The following is a 22,267-nucleotide window of genomic DNA, read 5'->3' as shown; positions in this document are numbered from 1 at the left end:
TCGTGCTCTTTTATCCTGTGTCCCCGCCGCTCTCCTCCCACTCTTTTATCCTGTGTCCCCGCCGCTCTCCTCGTGCTCTTTCACTGTGTCCCCGCCGCTCTCCTCGTGCTCTTTCACTGTGTCCCCGCCGCTCTCCTCGTGCTCTTTCACTGTGTCCCCGCCGCTCTCCTCGCGCTTTTTCACTGTGTCCCCGCCACTCTCCTCGCGCTCTTTCACTGTGTCCCCGCCACTCTCCTCGCGCTCTTTCACTGTGTCCCCGCCGCTCTCCTCGTGCTCTTTCACTGTGTCCCCGCCGCTCTCCTCGCGCTCTTTCACTGTGTCCCCACCGCTCTCCTCTCCCTCTTTTATCCTGTGTCCCCGCCGCTCTCCTCGCGCTCTTTCACTGTGTCCCCACCGCTCTCCTCGTGCTCTTTTATCCTGTGTCTCTGCCGCTCTCCTCGCGCTCTTTCACTGTGTCCCCGCCGCTCTCCTCGCGCTCTTTCACTGTGTCCCCGCCGCTCTCCTCGCGCTCTTTCACTGTGTCCCCACCGCTCTCCTCCCGCTCTTTTATCCTGTGTCCCCGCCGCTCTCCTCGCGCTCTTTCACTGTGTCCCCGCTGCTCCCCTCGCGCTCTTTATCCTGTGTCCCCGCCGCTCTCCTCGCGCTCTTTCACTGTGTCCCCGCTGCTCCCCTCGCGCTCTTTTATCCTGTGTCCCCGCCGCTCTCCTCGCGCTCTTTCACTGTGTCCCCGCCGCTCTCCTCGCGCTCTTTCACTGTGTCCCCACCGCTCTCCTCCCGCTCTTTTATCCTGTGTCCCCGCCGCTCTCCTCGCGCTCTTTCACTGTGTCCCCGCTGCTCCCCTCACGCTCTTTTATCCTGTGTCCCCGCCGCTCTCCTCGCGCTCTTTCACTGTGTCCCCGCTGCTCCCCTCGCGCTCTTTTATCCTGTGTCCCCGCCGCTCTCCTCGCGCTCTTTCACTGTGTCCCCGCCGCTCTCCTCGCGCTCTTTCACTGTGTCCCCGCCGCTCTCCTCCCGCTCTTTATCCTGTGTCCCCGCCGCTCTCCTCGCGCTCTTTTCTCCTGTGTCCCCGCCGCTCTCCTCTCCCTCTTTTATCCTGTGTCCCCGCCGCTCTCCTCGCGCTCTTTCACTGTGTCCCCGCCGCTCTCCTCGCGCGCTTTCACTGTGTCCCCGCCGCTCTCCTCGCGCTCTTTTATCCTGTGTCCCCGCCGCTCTCCTCGCGCTCTTTTATCCTGTGTCCCTGCCGCCCTCCTTACCCTCTTTTATCCTGTGTCCCTGCCGCACTCCTCGCCCTCTTTTATCCTGAGTCTCCGCCGCACTCCTCGCGTTCTTTCACTGTGTCCCCGCCGCTCTCCTCTCCCTCTTTTATCCTGTGTCCCCGCCGCTCTCCTCGCGCTCTTTCACTGTGTCCCCGCCGCTCTCCTCGCGCTCTTTCACTGTGTCCCCACCGCTCTCCTCCCGCTCTTTTATCCTGTGTCCCCGCCGCTCTCCTCGCGCTCTTTCACTGTGTCCCCGCTGCTCCCCTCACGCTCTTTTATCCTGTGTCCCCGCCGCTCTCCTCGCGCTCTTTCACTGTGTCCCCGCTGCTCCCCTCGCGCTCTTTTATCCTGTGTCCCCGCCGCTCTCCTCGCGCTCTTTCACTGTGTCCCCGCCGCTCTCCTCGCGCTCTTTCACTGTGTCCCCACCGCTCTCCTCCCGCTCTTTTATCCTGTGTCCCCGCCGCTCTCCTCGCGCTCTTTCACTGTGTCCCCGCTGCTCCCCTCACGCTCTTTTATCCTGTGTCCCCGCCGCTCTCCTCGCGCTCTTTCACTGTGTCCCCGCTGCTCCCCTCGCGCTCTTTTATCCTGTGTCCCCGCCGCTCTCCTCGCGCTCTTTCACTGTGTCCCCGCCGCTCTCCTCGCGCTCTTTCACTGTGTCCCCGCCGCTCTCCTCCCGCTCTTTTATCCTGTGTCCCCGCCGCTCTCCTCGCGCTCTTTTATCCTGTGTCCCCGCCGCTCTCCTCTCCCTCTTTTATCCTGTGTCCCCGCCGCTCTCCTCGCGCTCTTTCACTGTGTCCCCGCCGCTCTCCTCGCGCGCTTTCACTGTGTCCCCGCCGCTCTCCTCGCGCTCTTTTATCCTGTGTCCCCGCCGCTCTCCTCGCGCTCTTTTATCCTGTGTCCCTGCCGCCCTCCTTACCCTCTTTTATCCTGTGTCCCTGCCGCACTCCTCGCCCTCTTTTATCCTGAGTCTCCGCCGCACTCCTCGCGTTCTTTCACTGTGTCCCCGCCGCTCTCCTCTCCCTCTTTTATCCTGTGTCCCCGCCGCTCTCCTCTCCCTCTTTTATCCTGTGTCCCCGCCGCTCTCCTCTCCCTCTTTTATCCTGTGTCCCCGCCGCTCTCCTCGCGCTCTTTCACTGTGTCCCCGCCGCTCTCCTCTCCCTCTTTTATCCTGTGTCCCCGCCGCTCTCCTCTCCCTCTTTTATCCTGTGTCCCCGCCGCTCTCCTCGCGCTCTTTCACTGTGTCCCCGCCGCTCTCCTCGCGCTCTTTCACTGTGTCCCCGCCGCTCTCCTCGCGCTCTTTCACTGTGTCCCCGCCGCTCTCCTCGTGCTCTTTCACTGTGTCCCCGCCGCTCTCCTCCCGCTCTTTCACTGTGTCCCCGCCGCTCTCCTCGCGCTCTTTTATCCTGTGTCCCCGCCGCTCTCCTCGTGCTCTTTCACTGTGTCCCCGCCGCTCTCCTCGTGCTCTTTCACTGTGTCCCCGCCGCTCTCCCCTCGTGCGCTTTCACTGTGTCCCCGCCGCTCTCCTTGTGCTCTTTCACTGTGTCCCCGCCACTCTCCTCGCGCTCTTTCACTGTTTCCCCGCCACTCTCCTCGCGCTCTTTCACTGTGTCCCCGCCGCTCTCCTCGTGCTCTTTCACTGTGTCCCCGCCGCTCTCCTCGCGCTCTTTTATCCTGTGTCCCCGCCGCTCTCCTCCCGCTCTTTTATCCTGTGTCCCCGCCGCTCTCCTCGCGCTCTTTTATCCTGTGTCCCCGCCGCTCTCCTCTCCCTCTTTTATCCTGTGTCCCCGCCGCTCTCCTCGCGCTCTTTCACTGTGTCCCCACCGCTCTCCTCGTGCTCTTTTATCCTGTGTCTCTGCCGCTCTCCTCGCGCTCTTTCACTGTGTCCCCACCGCTCTCCTCGTGCTCTTTTATCCTGTGTCTCTGCCGCTCTCCTCGCGCTCTTTCACTGTGTCCCCACCGCTCTCCTCCCGCTCTTTTATCCTGTGTCCCCGCCGCTCTCCTCGCGCTCTTTCACTGTGTCCCCGCTGCTCCCCTCACGTTCTTTTATCCTGTGTCCCCGCCGCTCTCCTCGCGCTCTTTCACTGTGTCCCCGCTGCTCCCCTCGCGCTCTTTTATCCTGTGTCCCCGCCGCTCTCCTCGCGCTCTTTCACTGTGTCCCCGCCGCTCTCCTCGCGCTCTTTCACTGTGTCCCCACCGCTCTCCTCGCGCTCTTTCACTGTGTCCCCGCCGCTCTCCTCCCGCTCTTTTATCCTGTGTCCCCGCCGCTCTCCTCGCGCTCTTTTATCCTGTGTCCCCGCCGCTCTCCTCGCGCTCTTTCACTGTGTCCCCCGCCGCTCTCCTCGCGCTCTTTTATCCTGTGTCCCCGCCGCTCTCCTCGCGCTCTTTCACTGTGTCCCCGCCGCTCTCCTCGCGCTCTTTCACTGTGTCCCCGCCGCTCTCCTCGCGCTCTTTCACTGTGTCCCCGCCGCTCTCCTCTCCCTCTTTTATCCTGTGTCCCCGCCGCTCTCCTCGCGCTCTTTCACTGTGTCCCCGCCGCTCTCCTCGCGCTCTTTCACTGTGTCCCCGCCGCTCTCTTCCCGCTCTTTTATCCTGTGTCCCCGCCGCTCTCCTCGCGCTTGTGCATGTTAATCCTGTTATTCATCAGTTATTTTGTATGTAGTTTACCCACAGTTAATGTTAATAAAGCATTTATAGCTTTAGTTACAAGTTTTCTTGAAATATAAATCAGGCTATCCAACAAGAACATTACACTGACTTTCCGAAACATCACTCTGCCGAGGCCAACAACCCCACCCTATCCCTGTTACCCCATAACCTAACCTAACACAGGAAACTATGGGGCAATTTAGCAAGGCCAATCCACCTAACCAGCACATCTTTGGGCTGTGGGAGGAAACCGGAGCACGCAGAGGAAACCCATGCAAACACAAGGGGAATGTGCAAACCTCACACAGATAGTAACCCAAGGCTGGAACCGAACCCAGGCCCCTGGCGCTGTGAGGCAGCAGTGCTAATATAGATACATAAATACATAGAAGATAGGAGCAGGGGGAGGCCTTTGGCCCTTCAAGCCTGCTCCACCATTCATCATAATCATGGCTAATCATCCAACTCAATAGCCTAATCCTGCTTTCTCCCCATAGCCTTGGATCCCATTCTCCCCTAATCTAGCCGCCTCTTGAATATATTCAATGATTTAGCACCAACTACTTCCTGTGGTAATGAATTCCACAGGTTCACCACTCTTTGGGTGAAGAAATGTCTCCTCATCTCTGTCTGAAATGGTTTACCCTGAAGCCTCAGACTGTGACCCCTGGTTCTGGACACACCCATCATTGGTAACATCTTCCCTGCATCTACCCTGTCTAGTCCTGTTAGAATTTTAAGTTTCTATGAGAGCCCCCCTCATTCTTCTGAACTCCAGCAAGAACAATCCCAACCTAGTCAATCTCTCCTCATGCGACAGTCCCACCATATCTCGAATCAGTCTGGTAAACTTTCGCTGCATTCCCTCGGGAGGAAGAACATCCTTCCTCAGAGGAGACCAAAACTGCACACACTACTCCAGGTGTGACCTCACAGACGCCCTGTCTAATTTCTTTTTTTTAAAGTAATTTTTATTCAAATTTTCACATTTTCACAAAAAAGAAAACAATAACAGAAAATTCTAAGAACAAAAAGAACAGAACCCCCCCCCCCCCCCCCCCCCCCCCCCCGTAAATACAGCTGCTGCTGACCTTTTGTTTTTACCGTTCTGCCAGGAGATCTAGGAATGGTTGCCATCTCCTGAAAAACCCCTGCACTGACGCCCTGAGGGCAAATTTCACCCTCTCCAATTTAATAAACCCCGCCATATCGTTGACCCAGGCCTCCACGCCCTGTATAATTTCAGAAACACCTTCCTGCTTCTATACTCGAAACCTCTAGCAATGGGGCTGGTTTAGCACACTGGGCTAAATCGCTGGCTTTTAAAGCAGACCAAGGCAGGCCAGCAGCACGGTTCGATTCCCGTACCAGCCTCCCCGGAGAGGTGCCGGAATGTGGTGACTAGGGGCTTTTCACAGTAACTTTACTGAAGCCTACTCGTGACAATAAGCGATTTTCATTTTCATTTCATTTCATTCAATGAAGGCCAGCATTCCATTAGCCTTCTTAACCACTGATGGGTGTCAGCAAAGTTCCCTTATTCAGGTCCATGTTTAACTAAACTGGTCATAGAATCAAATACAGTCCACAGTTTAAATGCCAACAGTCACATGTTAAGTTGCAGCCATTGTAACAGGTTTTGTGGTCACTTTCATAAAGTATGATATTACAGTTCATAATATCCGATATCCTCAAGCTTGCACCAGACTTGGCACAGATGAGAGTTATTCTTGATTTGTTCAGGCAGTTTTCTTCCAATATGATCATTATACGTAGTTAAACCGTGGTGGTCACTTTATTATTTATAAATAGTGCAAGAGTTAGACCCACCATTAGCCAAGGGTAGATGCTGGTAAATTCTAAGACTGCGGTTTGAGTTGAGGGACAGACTTGAGATTCCCATGCCTGGTTTGGTTTCAGTGTCTCAGCTTCATCTCTGATCTGTTTAATGTTAACTCCGTGAAAACTGATGGCTTAACGCTCGTCACTTTGGTTCTGTATCACCTCTGACTTATGCACTGGCGGTCTTCTGACAACATGTGTTTCATGTGTAAGTGACTCTCCTATTGCAGATTATGTGGGAAGTCTCCTGAGAATGGGATAACCATTCACTCCCCTGCTGTCAGGACCTTTGTAATATTGCCCATCACAAATCTACAGATGTTCACCTCCTCATATGTTTCGGGTTAGTGAAAAGCTTCTAATTAATATTTGATGCTGGTTTAAAGTTACAATATCAAACCTGATGGAAGACTGTTTATGTGACAGTTTGTAAAAGATCCAATAAATGGAGAGGTGTTAAATAGGTTTGATAGAGCAATAGGGACAATCAGGTCACTGACACAAAGGTGGATGAAGTTTTAAGTAGCAGTGATCAGAATGTGGTCACATTGGGCATCACAAGAATTGGAGCGTACCAAACTCCAAACAAATTTACAAATTGTATTGGGACCAACTTTCTCATTTTGAAAGCATTGTCAGAACCACCTCCAATGGCAAGTCTGAGGAGCCCGTGGGAACTAAGACTGACACCATTCATTCATCAGTTTCTGCCACTTCCTTCTCTTTCCCCTAACTCACTCAGCTAAATTCTAAAGATCCTCCACCTTTGCCCCGAACCGACACTGTTCTTCAGTTTCGCTTGTAACTTGCCCCACGGCATTACTGAGCTCAACTTGTCCGTAAGATTTCAGGTAAGCGACCACTCATGGATGTAGAAAAGTTTTGATATAGTCTCCTTACTATTTACACCTCCTACTCCCCGAGGGTGTCCCACATCCAGCCCACACCTGGGCCAGGGTATTTATGTCCCAGCAGTCCTAGGAAGTCCCACCCTCTCATCTGGGTAAATCGTACTCAAGTAAGGCCACAGGGGCACAGGGACTCTGAGGTCGGAGATCCCAGGCCTCCTGTAGGGGGCCTTCTGTAGGGTTATAAGACCTATCTCCTGTCCCATCAACGCTATTTCCACCAAATCGCTGAGCATCAAACTTTGCTTCCTGGCTCTCAAGTACTGTTCCACTCCCCTTCAAATTTGTCATCATCACCCCTTCCTAAAAACAAATGCTAGGACAGCATTTGCCAAACAGGGTCTGTGAGACTCATCCAGCGGTTCCATGGTAGGTCCAGCAGTTTTAAATTCAAAAAAAGCTGTCCTTCCAGCTTGTGCAATCGTAGGCAGTTTTCACACTGCATTGGCAGCTGATTGGCGCACTTTGACCCACTGCGTCTGCACCAGTCAAAAACAATCACTTAACTATTCTAATTGGATTTTCCCATACCTGGCCCATAGCCATGTGTGCCTTGGCATCGTAAGTGCACACCAAACTACTTCTCTGCCTCCGCCATCCTTTCAGGCAGTGAGTTTCAGACTCCCACCACCCTCTGAGTGAAAACGTATTTCCTCACATGTCCAAATGCAACAAGATCTGGACAATATCCAGGCTTGGGCTGACAAGTTGCAAGTTACATTCGCGCCACACAAATGCCAGGCAGTGACCATCTCCTACAAGAGAGGATCTAACCACCGTCCTTTGACATTCAATGGCATTACCATCGCTGAATCCCCTATAATCAATATCCTGGGGGTTACCATTGATCAGAAACTGAACTGGACTAGTCACATTAATGCTCTGGCTACCAAGGCAGGTCAAAGACTAAGAATCCTATGGCGAGTAACTCACCTCCTGACCCCCAAAGCCGGTCCACTATCTACAAGGGATGTCAGGAGTGTGATGGAATACTCCCCACTTGCCTGGATGAGTGCAGCTCCAAAAACAATTAAGAAGCTCGACACCATCCAGGACAAAGCAGCCCGTTGATTGCTCTTCCTTCCACAAACATTCAAACCCTCCACCACCAATGAACAGTGACAGCCGTGTGTACTGTTTACAGATGGACTGCAGTAACTCACCAAAGTTCCTTAGACAACACCTTCCAAGTCCATGACCACTGCCATTTAGAAGGACAAGAGCAGCAAATACCTGGGAACTCCACCACCTGCCGGTTCCCCTCCAAGCCACTCACCACCCTGACTTGGAAATATAGCATGCTCCTTCACTGTCGCTGGGGCAACATCCTGGAACTCTCTTCCTAAGAGCACAGTGGGTGTACCTACACCTCAAGAACTGCAGCGGTTCAAGAAGGCAACTCACCACCAACTTCTGAAGGGCAATTAGGGATGGGCAATAAATGCTGGTCTAACCAGTGACACCCACATCCTGTAAATGAATTTAAAATAAAATCCCCGCTAAACCCCTTGCCTCTTACCTCAATCTAAGGCTATCCTCCTCACTATTTACCATGCCAGCAATTTTTGTATTATCTGAGAACTTACTGATCAACCTACCTATATTTAAGCATATATCATTTATATAAACCACAAACAGCAACGGCCCAAATATGATCCCTGAGGGACTCCACTGGACACAGGCTTCAAGTCAGAAAAACACCCCTCGACCATCATTCTCTGATTCCTGCCAGTCAGCCAATTCTGGATCCAAATGCTAAATTTCCTTGGATCCCATGTCCTATCTGGGAACTTATCAAAACCCTTGCTGAAGTCCAAGTGGACTACGTCAAATACATTTCCCTCATCTACACATCTGGTCACCTCTTCGAAAAATTCAAATTTAATCAAGTTGGTCAGACATGACCTCCCCTTAACAAAACCATGCTGACTGTTCTTGATTAATCCCTGCCACTCCAAATGCAGATTAATTCTGTGTCTCAGAATTGCTTCCAATAGTTTCCCACCACTGGACCACTGGGAGCTCTTCTGGGGCAGATGTGACCTGTATAAGAAGGACGGGTTGCATCTAAACTGGAGAGGCATAAATATCCTGGCCGCGAGGTTTTCTAGTGTCACACGAGAGGGTTTAAACTAGTATGGCAGGGGGGTGGGTACTGGAGCAATAGGTCAGAAGGTGAAAGCATTGAGGGAGAACTAGGGAATACGGCAAGTATGGCTCTGAAGAAGACCAGACAGGGAGATGTTGCTAAAAACAGCGGGACTGGTGGCCTGAAGTGCATATGTTTTAATGCAAGAAGTGTTACGGGTAGGGTAGAGCTTGGATTAGTACTTGGAACTATGATGTTGTTGCCATTACACAGACCTGGTTGAGGGAAGGACAGGATTGGCAGCTAAACGTTCCAGGATTTAGATGTTTCAGGCAGGATAGAGGGGGATGTAAAAGGGGTGGAGGCGTTGCGCTACTTGTTAGGGAGAATATCACCGCTGTACTACGGGAGGACACCTCGGAGGCAGTGAGGCGAGATGGGTAGAGGTCAGGATAAGAAGGGTGCAGTCACAATGTTGGGGGTTTACTACAGGTCACCCAACAGCCAGCGGGAGATAGAGGAGCAGATAGGGAAACAGATTTTGGAAACGAGTAAAAACAACAGGGTTGTTGTGATGGGAGACTTCAACTTCCCCAATATTGACTGGGACTCACTTAGTGCTAGGGGCTTAGACGGGGCAGAGTTTGTAAGGAGCATCCAGGAGGGCTTCTTAAAACAATATGTAGACAGTCCAACTAGGGAAGGGGCTGTACTAGACCTGGTATTGGGGAATGAGCCTGGCCAGGTGGTAGAAGTTTCAGTAGAGGAGCATTTCGGGAACAGTGACCACAATTCAGTAAGTTTTAAAGTGCTGCTGGACAAGGATAAGAGTGGTCCTAGGGTGAATGTGCTAAATTAGGGGAAGGCTAATTATAACAATATTAGGCGGAACTGAACAACCTAGATTGGGGGAGGATGTTTGAGGGTAAATCAACATCTGACATGTGGGAGGCTTTCAAATGTCAGTTGAAAGGAATTCAGGAGCGGCATGTTCCTGTGCGGAATAAGGATAAATACGGCAAATTTTGGGAACCTTGGATAATGAGAGATATTGTAGGCCTCGTCAAAAAGGAAAAAGGAGGCATTTGTCAGGGATAGAAGGCTGCGAACAGACGAAGCCTGTGTGGAATATAAGGAAAGTAGGAAGGAACTTAAGCAAGGAGTCAGGAGGGCTAGAAGGGGTCACGAAAAGTCATTGGCAAATACGGTTAAGGAAAATCCCAAGCCTTTTTACACATACATAAAATGCAAGAGGGTAGCCAGTGAAAGGGTTGGCCCACTGAAGGATAGGCAACGGAATCTATGTGTGGAGCCAGAGGAAAGGGGTGAGGTACTAAATGAATACTTTGCATCAGTATTAACCAAAGAGAAGGAATTGGTGGATGTTGAGTCTGGAGAAGGGCCTGGGTCACATTGAGATTCAAAAAGACGATGTGTTGGGCGTCTTGAAAAATATTAAGGTAGATAAGTCCCCAGGGCCTGATGGGATCTACCCCAGAATACTGAAGGAGGCTAGAGAGGAAATTGGTGAGGCCTTGACAGAAACCTTTGGATCCTCACTGTCTTCAGGTGATGTCCCGGAGGACTGGAGAATGGCCAATGTTGTTCCTTTGTTTAAGAAGGGTAGCAAGGATAATCCACGGAACTACAGGCCGGTGAGCCTTACGTCAGTGGTAGGGAAATTACTGGAGAGAATTCTTCGAGACAGGATCTACTCCCATTTGGAAGCAAATGGACGTATTAGTGAGAGGCAGCATGGTTTTGTGAAGGGGGAGTCGTGTCTCACTAACTTGATAGAGTTTTTCAAAGAGGTCACAAAGATGATTGATGCAGGTAGGGCAGTGGATGTTGTCTACATGGACTTCAGTAAGGCCTTTGACAAGGTCCCTCACGGTAGACTGGTACAAAAGTTGAAGTCACACGGGATCAGGGGTGAGTTGGCAAGGTGGATACAGAACTGGCTAAGTCGTAGAAGGCAGAGAGTAGCAATGGAAGGGTGCTTTTCTAATTGGAGGGCTGTGACTAGTGGTGTTCCGCAGGGATCAGTACTGGGACCTTTGCTGTTCGTAGTCCATATAAATGATTTGGAGGAAAATGTAACTGGTCTGATTAGTAAGTTTGCAGACGACACAAAGGCTGGTGGAATTGCGGATAGCGATGAGGACTGTCAGAGGATACAGCAGGATTTAGATCATTTGGAGACTTGGGCGGCGAGATGGCAGATGGAGTTTAATCCGGACAAATGTGAGGTAATGCATTTTGGAAGGTCTAATGCAGGTAGGGAATATACAGTGAATGGTAGAACCCTCAAGAGTATTGAAAGTCAGAGAGATCTAGGTGTACAGGTCACTGAAAGGGGCAACACAGGTGGAGAAGGTAGTCAAGAAGGCATACGGCATGCTTGCCTTCATTGGCCGGGGCATTGAGTATAAAAATTGGCAAGTCATATTGCAGCTGTATAGAACCTTAGTTAGGCCACATTTGGAGTATAGTGTTCAATTCTGGTCGCCACACTACCAATGAAAATGAAAATCGTTTATTGTCACAAGTAGACTTCAAATGAAGTTACTGTGAAAAGCCCCTAGTCGCCACATTCCGGCGCCTGTTCGGGGAGGCTGCAGAATTGAACCGTGCTGCTGGCCTGCCTTAGTTTGCTTTCAAAGCCAGCGAATTAGCCCTGTGCTAAACAGCCCCTGTGCTAAACAGCCCCAGAAGGATGTGGAGGCTTTAGAGAGGGTTAGAAGAGATTTACCAAGATGTTGCCTGGTATGGAGGGCATTAGTTATGAGGAGCGGTTGAATAAACTTGGTTTCTACTCACTGGAACGACGGAGATTGAGGGGCAACCTGATAGAGGTCTACAAAATTATGAGGTACATAGACAGAGTGGATAGTCAGAGGCTTTTCCCCAGGGTAGAGGGGTCAATTACTAGGGGCATAGGTTTAAGGTGTGAGGGGCAAGGTTTAGAGGAGATGAACGAGGGAAGTTTTTTTACACAGGGTAGTGGGTGCCTGGAACTCGCTGCCGGAGCAGGTGGTGGAAGCAGGGACGATAGTGACATTTAAGGGGCATCTGGACAAATACATGAATAGGATGGGATAAGAGGGATACGGACCCAGAAAGTGCAGAAGATTTTAGTTTAGATGGGCAGCATGGTCGACACGGGCTTGGAGGGCCGAAGGGCCTGATCCTGTGCTGTACTTTTCTTAGTTCTTTGTTCTTTGTACCATGGAGGTTAGACTGACTGGCCTGTAGTTCCCTGGTTTATCTCTTCCTCCCGTCTTGAATAATGGTACCACATTGGCTATCCTCCAGTTCTCCGCCATCTCTCCTGTGGCCAGCGAGGAATTGAACATTATTGCCAGTGCCCATGCTATTTCCTCCCTTGCCTCACTCAACAGCCTGGGTTAGATTTCCACCAGCTCTGGAGATTTATCTACTTTTAAACCTGCCAGACATCTTCGATGTTAATTTCTCTAATTTTATCACAGTCCTTCTCCTTGATTTCAATGCCCACAGCATCACTCTCCCTAGTGAACACTGACATTAAATATTCATTTAGAATCCTACCTATATCCTCCATTTCCACACACAAATTACCATTGTGGTCCTTAATGGGCCTTACTCTTTCCCTAGTTAACCTTTTAAACATAATATACTTGTTATAAGCTTGGTTCAACTGACATCTACGGAACCCTGAGGGGAGTATGAGCTTCCCCGCTAAGCGGGCGGTGAGGCTGGAGAGTTTCCAGGACAAAGTCGGCTGGACACTCACTTGGATGGACTGCACAGGCCTTTCACTTGGATGCTCCCAGGAAGAGGAGGCCAAGATTTAATTACATTGCCTAGCAGCGCGTCGCATGGTCCCTATTCAAGCCCTACCTAGGCCCTCTCCTGTGCATTATCCCCTTGATCCCACCTAACCTCAACATCCTTGGGCACAAAGGGATAATTTAGCATGACCAACACACCTGACCTGCACATCATTGGACTCTAGCAGGAAACCGGAGCATCTGGAGGTGTTTTACTTGGGATATTATGTGGACTGTGACGGATTACATCCAGTGGTGGAGAAGGTACGTGCCACGCAGTTGCCACCCGCCCAACGGATATGTCAGAACGCTACTCCTTCCTTGGTTTGGTGAACTACTATGGGAAGTTTGTCCCAAACCTTACGGCCGTGCCGACCCCTCTCCACCTCCTTCTGAATAATAATAATAATTGCTTATTGTCACAAGTAGGCTTCAATGAAGTTACTGTGAAAAGCCCCTCGTCGTGGTCCAGGGCACAGCTTTTTGTCACATCATGAGAAGACTCTGATTGTTCAGAGTGTTGACCCACTATGACCGGGAAAGCCTCTGATAGTCACCTGCAAAGCATCCCCTTCTGGGATCGGGGCCGTTCTGACCCATCAGATGTTGGTTGGTAGGAATCGGCCAATCGCTTTTGCGTGCCGGACACTGACCATTGCCGAGCGTGTGTACACGCAATTCGAGAAGGAGGGTCTGCCGGTGGTCTTCAGTGTGAAGAAGTTCCTGTAGGATGTGGGTGGTGAGGGATACCACCGGTGTCCCTGCTGACTATACCTGCGGGAAGTGCACCCAACTCCAGCTCCTCAGAGACTGTGTTAGGGAACTGGAGCTGGAGCTGGATGAACTTCAGATCACCCGGAGGCAGAGGGGGCGATAGAGAAGAGTTACAGGGAGGTAGCCACACCCAAGTTACAGGACAAGAGTAGCTGGGTTACAGTCAGGGGAAAGAAAACGAACAGGCAGACAGTGCAGGGATCCCTCGTGGCCGTTCCCCTTCAAGACAAGTACACCATTTTGGATGCTGTTGAGGGGGGATGACCTACTGGGGGAAGGCCAGGTCTCTGGCACTGAGTTTGGCTCTGAGGCTTAGAAGGCAAGGGGGAGAGTAGAAAAGCAATAGTGATAGGAGACTCAATGGTTAGGGGAATAGATAGGAGATTCTGTGGTCGCGAGCGAGACTCCCGGAAGGTATGTTGCCTCCCGGATGCCAGGGCCAGGGATTTCTTGGATCGTGCCTTCGGGATACTTAAGGGGTGAGCAGCCAGAAGTCGTGGTGCACATTGGTACCAACGATGAAGGTAGGAAAACAAGTTTAGGGAGTTAGGCTGGAAGTTAAAAGCCAGGACAGACGGAGTTGTCATCTCTGGTTTGTTGCCAGTGCCATGTGATAGCGAGGCTAATAATAGGGAGAGAGTGCAGTTGAACATGTGGCTGCAGGAATGGTGTAGGAGGGAGGGCTTCAGGTATTTGGATAATTGGAGCACATTCTGGGGAAGGTGGGACCTGTACAAGCAGGATGGGTTGCATCCGAACCAGAGGGGCACCAATATCCTGGGAGGGAGGTTTTCTAGTACTCTTCGGGAGGGTTTAAACTAATTTGGCAGGTGAATGGGAACTGGATTCGTAGTCCAGCAACTAAGGTAGCCGATGTTCAGGACGTCAAAGTGTGTAGTGAGACAGTGGGTAAGGTAACACTGACAAAGGAGAGTACTTGCAGGCACGGAGGTGGGTTGAAGTGTGTATACTTCAACGCAAAAAGCATCAGGAATAAGGTGGGTGAACTTAAGGCATGGATCGGTACTTGGGACTACGATGTGGTGGCCATCACGGAAACATGGATAAAAGAGGGGCAGAAATGGTTGTTGGAGGTTCCTGGTTATAGATGTTTCAATAAGATTAGGGAGGGTGGTAAAAGAGGTGGGGGGGGGGGGTGGCATTGTTAATTAGAGATAGTATAACAGCTGCAGAATGGCAGTTCGAGGAGGATCTGCCTACTGAGGTAGTATGAGTTGAAGTCAGAAATGGGAAAGGAGCAGTCACCTTGTTGGGAGTTTTCTGTAGGCCCCCCCAATAGCAGCAGAGATGTGGAGGAACAGATTGGGAAACAGATTTTGGAAAGGTGCAGAAGTCATAGGGTAGTAGTCATGGGTGACTTCAACTTCCCAAATATTGAGGGAAACTCTTTAGATCAAATAGTTTGGATGGGGTGGTGTTTGTGCAGTGTGTCGAGGAAGCTTTTCTGACACAGTATGTAGATTGTCTGACCAGAGGGGAGGCCATATTGGATTTGGTACTTGGTAATGAACCAGGGCAAGTGATAGATTTGTTAGTGGGGGAGCATTTTGGAGGTAGTGACCATAATTCTGTGACTCTCACTTTAGTAATGGAGAGGGATAGGTGCGTGCAACAGGGCAAGGTTTACAATTAGGGGAAGGGTAAATATGATGCTGTCAGACAAGAACTGAAGTGCATGAGTTGGGAACATAGGCTGTCAGGGAAGGACACAATTGAAATGTGGAACTTGTTCAAGGAACAGATACTACGCATCCTTGATATGTATGTCCCTGTCAGGCAGGGAATAGATGGTCGAGTGAGGGAACCATGGTTGACAAGAGAGGTTGAATGTCTTGTTAAGAGGAAGAAGGATACTTATGTAAGGCTGAGGAAACCAGGTTCAGACAGGGCGCTTGAGGGATCTAAGATAGCAAGGAGGAAACTGAAGAAAGGGATTAGGAGAGTAAGAGAGGGCATGAAAAATCTTTGGCGGGTAGAATCAAGGAAAACTCCAAGGCCTTTTACACATATGTGAGAAATATGAGAATGACTAGAGTGAGGGTGGGTCCGATCAAGGACAGTGCGGGAGATTGTGTATTGAGTCTGAAGAGAGAGGAGAGGTCTTGAATGAGTACTTTTCTTCAGTGTTTACAAATGGAGGGGCAATATTGTTGGAGAGGACAGTGTGAAACAGACTGGTAAGCTCGAGGAGATACTTGTTAGGAAGGAGATGTGTTGGGCGTTTTGAAAAACTTGAGGATAGACAAGTCCCCCGGGCCTGACGTGATATATCCAAGGATTCTATGGGAAGCAAGAGATAAAATTGCAGAGCCGTTGGCAATGGTCTTTTCGCCCTCACTGTCAACAGGGGTGATACCAGGGGATTGGAGAGTGGCGAATGTCATGCCCCTGTTCAAAAAAGGGAATAGGGATAACCCTGGGAATTACAGGCCAGTTAGTCTTACTTTGGTGGTAGGCAAAGTAATGGAAAGGTACTGAGGGATAGGATTTCTGAGCATCTGGAAAGACATTGCTTGATTAGGGATAGTCAGCACAGATTTGTGAGGGGTAGGTCTTGCCTCACAAGTCTTATTGAATTCTTTGAGGAGGTGAGGAGGATGGGACTAGAGGGATACGGACCCAGGAAATGTGGAAGATTTTAGTTGAGACGGGCAGCATGGTCGGCATGGGCTTGGAGGGCTGAAGGGCCTGTTCCTGTGCTGTACTTTTCTTTGTTCTTTGTTCTTTGTGACCAAGCACGTGGATTAAGGTAACGCAGTAGATGTGGTGTACATGGATTTTAGTAAGGCATTTGATAAGGTTCCCCATGGTAGGCTTATGCAGAAAGTAAGGAGGCATTGGTTAGTGGGAAATTTGGCCAGTTGGATAACGAACTGGCTAACCGATAAAAGTCAGAGAGTGGTGGTGGATGGCAAATATTCAGCCTGGAGCCCAGTTACCAGTGGCGTACCGCAGGGATCAGTTCTTGGTCCTCTGCTGTTTGTGATTTTCATTAATGAATTTGATGAGGGTGTTGAAGGGTGGGTCAGTAAATTTGCAGACAATACGACGATTGGTGGAGTTGTGGATAGTGAGGAGGGCTGTTGTCGGCTGCAAAGAGACATAGATAGGATGCAGAGCTGGGCTGAGAAGTAGCAGATGGAGTTTAACCCTGAAAAGTGTCAGGTTGTCCATTTTGGAAGAACATAAGAACTAGGAGCAGGAGTAGGCCATCTGGCCCCTCGAGCCTGCTCCGCGATTCAATGAGATCATGGCTGATTTTTTTGTGGACTCAGCTCCCTTAATCCCTATATTCTTCAAAATACTATCTATCTTTACCGTCAAAACATTTAATGAAGGAGCCTCAACTGCTTCACTGGGCAAAGAATTCCATAGATTCACAACCCTTTGGGTGAAGAAGTTCCTCCTAAACTCAGTCCTAAATCTACTTCCCCTTATTTTGAGGCTATGTCCCCTAGTTCTGCTTTCACCCGCCAGTGGAAACAACCTGCCCGCATCTATCCTATCTATTCCCTTCTCTGGAGGAGCAGAGAGATCTTGGGGTCTATGTTCATAGATCTTTGAAAGTTGCCACTCAAGTGGATAGAGCTGTGAAGAAGGCCTATGATGTGCTAGCGTTCATTAGCAGATGGTTTGAATTTAAGAGCCGTGAGGTGATGATACAGCTGTACAAAAACCTTGGTAAGGCCACATTTGGAGTACTGTGTACAATTCTGGTCGCCTCATTTTAGGAAGGATGTGGAAGCTTTGGAAATGGTGCAAAGGAGATTAACCAGGATGTTGCCTGGAATGGAGAGTAGGTCTTCCGAGGAAAGATTGAGGGTGCTAGGCCTTTTCTCATTAGAACGGAGAAGGATGAGGGGCGACTTGATAGAGGTTTATAAGATGATCAGGGGAATAGATAGAGTAGACAGTCAGAGACTTTTTCCCCAGGTGGAACAAACCATTACAAGGGGACATAAATGTACGGTGAATGGTGGAAGATATGGGGGGATGTTCTTTACCCAGAGAGTAGTGGGGGCATGGAATGCACTGCCTGTGTAAGTAGTTGAGTCGGAACCTTCAAGCAGCTATTGGATAGGTACATGGATTATGGTGGAACGATGGGGTGTAGATTAATTTGTTCTTAATCTCGGACAAAAGTTCAGCACAACGTTGTGGGCCGAAGGGCCTGTTCTCCGTTATATTTTTCCATGTTCTATGTTCTAGTACTTCTGTGGTCGCCACTTTATTATTAAGGACCACAATTTTGATGGGCCTTTACATGAGGATTAAGCGATCCCACTTTTTGCGTCGTTGCACATGCACCGCTGGGCACTGCTGCTCACTGCTTACAAGTACTCTTTTGACCATCGGCTGGGACTCACATAACGCATGCCAATGCACTGAGCCTGTTGTCCCTGCCTACTGAGACCTCGCCTCCCCTTCCGCCGGACGAGGTAGTCGCCGGGTTGGATTTTATGGACTCCCTGCCGGTCACTGCGACCATGACCTCCCCAGGTGACATTGACACTTGCCCGGGGAACTACCCTTGTGAGTGGCTGGTCTGCTCTGGGCCTGGGTTCATGCTGACTTGCTGGCCTGTTCATGGGCTCCATGTTTCTTCTGTTGGTGGATTCCCATCCAATATGATTAGAAGTCCATCGGATGGCGATGATCACCTCCCACGCTGGAGATAAATTACATCTCTCCTCCAGGCAAGCTACTCCCGAGGTCCTGGGCTTCCTTCATGAGTGCAGAATTAACAGCATTTGTCAAGGCAAATGGAAATACTTCATGTTGGGTGGCTCCTTATCACCAAGCTTGGCTGAGAGATGTCCAGGCTTTCAAGTGAGGTCTCCGCAAGCAGATGATGATCTCCCTGTGTACGTGCTTAGCTCGGCTCTTGTTTGCCTACCAGACGACACCGCATGCTGTAATGGGCAGCACGGTAGCATTGTGGATAGCACAATGGCTTCACAGCTCCAGGGTCCCAGGTTCGATTTTGGCTTGGGTCACTGTCTGTGTGGAGTCTGCACATCCTCCCCGTGTGTGCGTGGGTTTCCTCCGGGTGCTCCGGTTTCCTCCACAGTCCAAAGATGTGCAGGTTAGGTGGATTGGCCATGATAAATTGCCCCTAGTGTCCAAAATTGCCCTTAGTGTTGGGTGGGGTTACTGGGTTATTGGGATAGGGGGAGGTGTTGACCTTTGGTAGGGTGCTCTTTCCAAGAGCCGATGCAGACTCGATGGGCCGAATGGCCTCTTGCTGCACTGTAAATTCTATGTGGGAGTAGCTCCAGTGAATTGCTCATGGGTGAATGACACCGCACTCACCTCAGTTTGCTACTTTGGATATTGGAATGAAGGGGCCCAGGAGCAGCAAGAACCCAGCCCTGCTCCATGTCATCCACCCTGGCATTTTCCCCCGGGGCACAAGTTATTTGTCCGAAATTTCGCCTTCGGTTCCCATTGGCTCTCCAGGATGTGATTCGATGGACTGGCCTGGTATTTTAGCGGGTCCAAGTTGACAACCAGCAGCTACGACACCATTAAGACCACCTGCAGTAATGCCGACCTCCCCTTTGTCCAGATCCTGACGCGCGTGCTGTCCCGGAGGATCCGGTTCCAAGGGCCGACAAGCCCGTGCTACCGTCACGCCTGCATTGATGCACGCTGACCTCATCAGATTCCGAAATGGACACAATGCATCCCACTTCTTCCAGTGGTGGTGGTGGTGGGGGTGGGGGATGGGGGGGGGGGGGAGAGGAGGGGTGCCACTACACGAATGGGGGGCGGGGACCCGGCGTGGAAGGAAGAAGTGCCCCCACGGAAGAAGCCCGCCCGTAGATCGGTGGGCCCGATCGCGGGCCGGGCCACCATGCCCCCCCCCCCCCCCGGGTCGGATACCCCCGCGCCCCCCCGAGGACCGCCCATGCATACTGCCAGGTCCCGCCGATGCATGAGTTGAGTGATGCACACCGGCAGGACTGGCCAAAAATGGATGGCCGCTCGGCCCATCGGGTCCCGGAGAATCATCGGGGGGGCCGCTGTCAAAGGCCCCCGACCGGCATGGTGGCGATCCTGCCCCCGCCCGAAAAATGGTGCCGGAGTGTACGGCACCTGGCGTCAGGGTGGCAGGGTGGGATTTGGACCTCCCACTGGGGATTCTCCGACCTGGCGGGGGGTCGGAGAATCCCGCACAAGGTGTACGCCAAAGCTGAACAGGGTCCGCTGCAACTCCTCTCCCTCTGATTCTCTTCTTCCTCCTTGTCAACGGCCAATGGACGGTGCTTCGAACTTTGGGGGGGGAGGGGTGTTATAACCTCGCTCTAACCGAAACCTATGGTATTGTGGATCTGGTCTTCCCAGAATCCTTATGGGAGGATATGCTGCTCTACTGAGGGGGCAGTTGGCTGAAGAGTTTCCAGTATAAAGTTGGCTGGACATTCAGATGGACATCATTGCATGTCGCATAGATAAAGCTCTGAAAATAAATCTTTTTATGTAGGAAAAAGAAAGGTGAGTAAGTGTGTGGGCGAGAGATAGGTGTGTATGGGCCTCTGAGACAGAGAGAGGTGAGAGTGTGTGGGCGAGAGAGAGGTGTGTGTGTGTTTCTGTGACAGGGAGTATTTGTTATTCTTTTGTGTGTGCGTGCGTGGGTCAGAAATGAGAATCCATCTCTCCGGCAGCTCTTCCAGTTTTAAACAAAATTGTGAACAAAAGATCAGCATCACTCCTCCCATTAAAAATGACAAAAAGAAGATAAGGGCTGGGATTCTCCCCTACCCGGCGTGGCGGGGGGTCCCGGTGTTGTGGAGTGGTGAGAACCACTCCGGCGTCGGGCCTCCCCAAAGGTACGGAATTCTCCGCACCTTTAGGGGCAAGGCCCACGCCGGAGTGGTTTGTGCTCCGCCGACTGGCGCGAACGGCCTTTGGTGCCCCGCCAGCTGTGGCCGAAAGGCCTTCGCTGGCTGGCGGAAGTCCGCGCATGCGCCGGAGCGTCAGCGGCTGCTGACATCATCCCGGCGCATGCGCGGTGGAGGGGGACTCTTCAAGAAAAAGAGTGCCCCCACGGCACAGGCCCACCTGCCGATCGGTGTGCCCCGATCGCGGGCCAGGCCACCGTGGGGGCACCCCCCGGGGCCAGATCGCCCTGCGATCTGGGACCCCGGCGCCCGCCCGCCCCGCCAATCCCGCCGGCACCAGACGTGCTTTGATTCCCGCCGGCGGGAAAGGGTTGTCAGCGGCGGGACTTCGGCCCATCGCGGGCCGGAGAATCGCCGCAGGGGGCCCGCCGACCGGCGCAGCACGATTCCCGCCCCCACGATTCCCAGGTGGCGGAGAATTCGGGCCACGGCGGGGGCAAGATTGACGCCGGCCCCAGGCGATTCTCCGACCCAGACGTGGAGATTTCTGTTGAACAACCAAACTTTTAAAAATTGATCTAGATGTATGTATCTGATTTATTACAAGAATACTTGTCGCCAAAGCTTCAAACAATTTATTAACATTAACTGTGGGTTAACTATAAAGAAGAAAACAGATGAAAAACAGTAAAATCATGCCAAGCAACCTCTCTCTTCAACTTCCTCCTGCCAGTAGATAGTCCAACTAGGGAAGGAGCAGTACTGGACCTGGTACTGGGGAATCATCCTGGACAGGTGGTTGGGGTTTCAGTAGGGGAACATTTTGGGAATAGTGGCCACAATTCTATAAGTTTCAGAGCACTTTTGGACAGGGATGAGGGTAACCCTTTCGCAAATTACAATAAAATTAGACAGGAATTGAAGAATTTGGATTGGTTGCAGCTGTTGGATAATAAATCAACATTGGACATGGGAGTCTTTCAAGTGACAGATGATTACGATTCAGGAAAGTCGCGTTCCTGAGGGAATGAAGGATAAGTATGGGAAGTTTAGGGAGCTTTGGATAGCGAGAGATATTGTGAACATCGTCAAAAACAAAAAGGAGACTTTTGTATGGCCCAGAAAAGTGGGAACAGTGGAAACATGAGGAGTATAAAGAAAGTAGGAAGGTACTGAAGCGGGAAATTAGGAGGGCTAGGAGGGGTCATGAACAGTCCTTGGCAAGTAGGATTAAGGTGAATCCCAAAGCTTTTTATTCAAATGTGAAATGCAAGAGGGTGGCCAAGGAAAGGTTTGGACCTCTTAAGGACAGTGGGGAACCAATATGTTGAGCCAGAGGAAATTGGCGAGGTACTGAATGAATACTTTGCATCAGTGTTCACTGAAGAAAGGGACTTTGTGGAAGTTGATTCTTGGGTAGGATGTGTGGACAGTCTAGATCATGTTATCATCGAAAAGGTGCAGGTATTGGGTCCTTTAAAAGATTTTAAGGTAGATCAGTCAGATGGGATTTATCCCAGAATACTGAGGGAAGCAAGGAAGGATATTGCTGGGGCCTTGACTGACATCTTTGTATCCTCATTGGCTGCAGGTGAGATCCCAGAGGACCGGAGAATAGTTAATGTGGTACCGCTGTTTAAGAAACGTATCAGGGATAATCCAGGAAACTATAGGCCGGTCAGCCTCACGTCGGTAGGAGGTAAATTATTGGAGAGAATTCTCAGGGACAGGATTTATACCCATTTGGAAACAAATGGACTCATTAGCGATAGACAGCATGGCTTTGTGAAGGGGACGTCGCGCCTCGCTAACTTGATCGAGTTTTTTGAGGAGGTGACAAAGGTGATTGATGAGGGGAGGGTGGTGGATGTTGTTTACATGGACTTCAGTAAAGCCCTTGACAAGGTGCCTCCTGGCAAACTGGTACAAAAGGTGAAGTCACACAGGATCAGAGGTGGGATGGTAAGAATGATACAGAACTGGCTCTGTCACAGAGGCAAAGTGTAAAAGTAGAAGGGTGTTTTTCTGAATGGAAGGTTGTGACTACTGGTGTTCCACAGGGATCAGTGTCTGG

This window comes from Scyliorhinus canicula, chromosome 19 (genome assembly GCF_902713615.1).
Source record: "Scyliorhinus canicula chromosome 19, sScyCan1.1, whole genome shotgun sequence".
Classification (NCBI taxonomy): domain Eukaryota; kingdom Metazoa; phylum Chordata; class Chondrichthyes; order Carcharhiniformes; family Scyliorhinidae; genus Scyliorhinus; species Scyliorhinus canicula.
This window is presented reverse-complemented; position numbering follows the sequence as displayed.